General features: G+C 31.9%; 1 long non-coding RNA gene across 1 annotated transcript; it reads left to right on the top strand.

The window, feature by feature from the left end:
• The first annotated feature begins 530 nt into the window (after positions 1-530).
• On the top strand, positions 531-1,715 carry LOC146940619 (uncharacterized). Its single transcript, XR_015033498.1, has 3 exons — positions 531-775; positions 902-976; positions 1,119-1,715. It is a non-coding gene; the product is annotated as an uncharacterized LOC146940619 (long non-coding RNA).
• Positions 1,716-2,432: the final 717 nt, after the last annotated feature.

Here is a 2,432-nt window from a genome sequence, read left to right as displayed (position 1 = left end):
GACAGGTTGTACAACACAGTTTGTTGCTGAATAATTTCCTTTGTTTTGACAGGTTGTATAACACAGGTTGTATGACAACAAGTGCATCCATTTTTCCCATGTGTAAATTGAGGAAGAATGTTCAGGAGTTGTCTGGATCAGGAAACAATTTATTCAAAGCTGAGAAGGGAGGAAAGGATTACATGTGGTATTATTCACATATTTGAAAATATCTAACTGAATTTACATGCCTTTTTTTTTGTTTCCTTCCTTGATTTTTTTTAAAGGATCCTTCCTTCGAATTTATGTTATATTAATTGAGATAAGTAAACTGGATTTTCACTATAAAATTAATGATAATCTTGATTTTGGTGTGGAATTTGTTGATGTTGATGTTAGAATTTCGATTTGATTTGTGTCTGACAGAGTGGCCGCATACAAATTTGGACAATGTGTATGAAGTAGTAGCCAAACCTCCACTGGAGTTAGCCATGGAATGGCATCAAGATTGTAGAAATGGGAATGTGATGTTTTTATAGCTGTACGAAATTTACCATCAAGTATGAGTCATTTACTTTGATAAAAGCTACTTTGCATTCAAACTGTTTGATAAAAGGATCACTAGAACTTAATCGAGGCAAGTCTCATTCCTATTTCCTTATATGTTCATTTCTTTCATCTTTTTCGTTTTCTCTTTTAGATTTATGATTTTTTTTTTCCGTATCTTATGATGGCGGTGCTGATAGGTTTGAGTTCAAATGTTGAAGATGATGGAGAGTGAAGCTTTGATGAGAAGGTGACCCTTTGTCAAGTTTCTTTCCACTTCAGTTATTTCACTTTTTCCTTTTTGTTGTTCTGATTTTGTTTTTTTAGCTTTTGTCTCACTGTGTTGTGTCTTTTTTGTCTGGTATTTTATTTTCAGAATTTGAGGCAGACGAAGTGAGCGTGCAAACTGAGTGAGTGTGACAGCTTCTTCGATGCTAAAAGTATTTTTACGGTAATAGGTTTTCAATTTTTTTATTGAAAATATGTGAATTTAGTTTGCTTCTTTAATTCACCTTCTTGATTGTTCAATCTATCTTCATTTTTATTCTTTCCTTTCTAAAATGAAGTTACTAAAACATCCATATTGTTGGCAGAAAGCTCTCTGTGCTAGCTTACACAGGTTATTTTCTGCACTGGTTGAATATTGTTGTATTGTAGCTCGTGGTGGCAGTTCATGCAGTGGTGATTACCTGTAGCAGCTCGCAGTAATGGTATGTTTCACAATGGTATACTTCTCTGTCGTTGTACATCACTTAGGGTGTTTACTTCTCAAATTTCACTTTTTTGATTGTTTCTTACTTTTACTAAATTTAATTTGTGACTTTGATTGCATATTCATTTGTGTTGATGCAAAAATTGAATGTTGCTGATCTACGTCTCTGAGATTGTGCATGTTTGTTACTTCACAAATATCACTTATTTTGATTTTGATTGTTTCTATTACCATATATATTTCAGGAATCACAATTTGCCTTACTATGCATATCAAGCTACTTCTTTTTGTATAGCTAGATTTACACTAGACATAGTCATGTAGATTAAATCATTTTCTCATTTTGAAGACATTTTTTTTTTCTTTCTATTCTTCAATCTTTAGCTTATTCACGTATGTATTCAATTTCTGTAATTTTATTGTGTGCTATTGATATACTCTATCTTACAAGTTTACCACTCAATATTTGATATTCACAATATATTGTGCATATTGGTTCGCAAGCATGAGAAGTTTCTTTACCCGTGACATCTATAATGGGAGGCCATATGAGTTTTTATGCATTTTGTATTCAATTCTTTATAAGTTGACATATTAAAGATGACTACTATGCATCTAACTATAGATAGATAAATGTGATCTCTATTGTGATCATGACTTTATACTACTGTTGTTAGTTTCTCCAATTTCTTCAAAAATGTGTTTCTCCAATTTCTTTTCATTATTTTGTAAACAGAGATTCTGCTGATCTGTTCATTTTTTCTATGTCATTTCTTCTCTAATAAGTTTAGTTCTTTACTTACTTTGTTGTATACTTACAGGTAAAATTGTATATATCATACACTAATCTGCATTTGTCCATCCAAGATAAAATTAGTAGTTATAATTCAATTAGGTATACATGACATTATAATTGGTATTGGTAGTGCTCTTACTTGAGCTTCGTGATTGCTATGATTCGTTCCAATTTCTTTGCTTTTTCTATATATTTCAGTTCTGTATGTGATTGGGTTCTTTTGTATATTAATGAGAAGTCAATTGACAGGACACTTACATCCTTTTATGGTATTCATCATTAAATTTCTATCATTCTCTTCATTTTTGCAGTTGGAAGCCCTCATAAGCAAGACAACAATAAAAGATGCAAACGTATTCGCACCGGTGCCAGTTGGATGCTTAGATGTTTTTTGAAGGA

The sequence above is a fragment of the Medicago sativa genome, chromosome 3 (assembly GCF_051527215.1).
Source record: "Medicago sativa cultivar Bolivia chromosome 3, Bolivia_mono, whole genome shotgun sequence".
NCBI lineage: Eukaryota > Viridiplantae > Streptophyta > Magnoliopsida > Fabales > Fabaceae > Medicago > Medicago sativa.
This window is presented reverse-complemented; position numbering and strand designations above follow the sequence as displayed.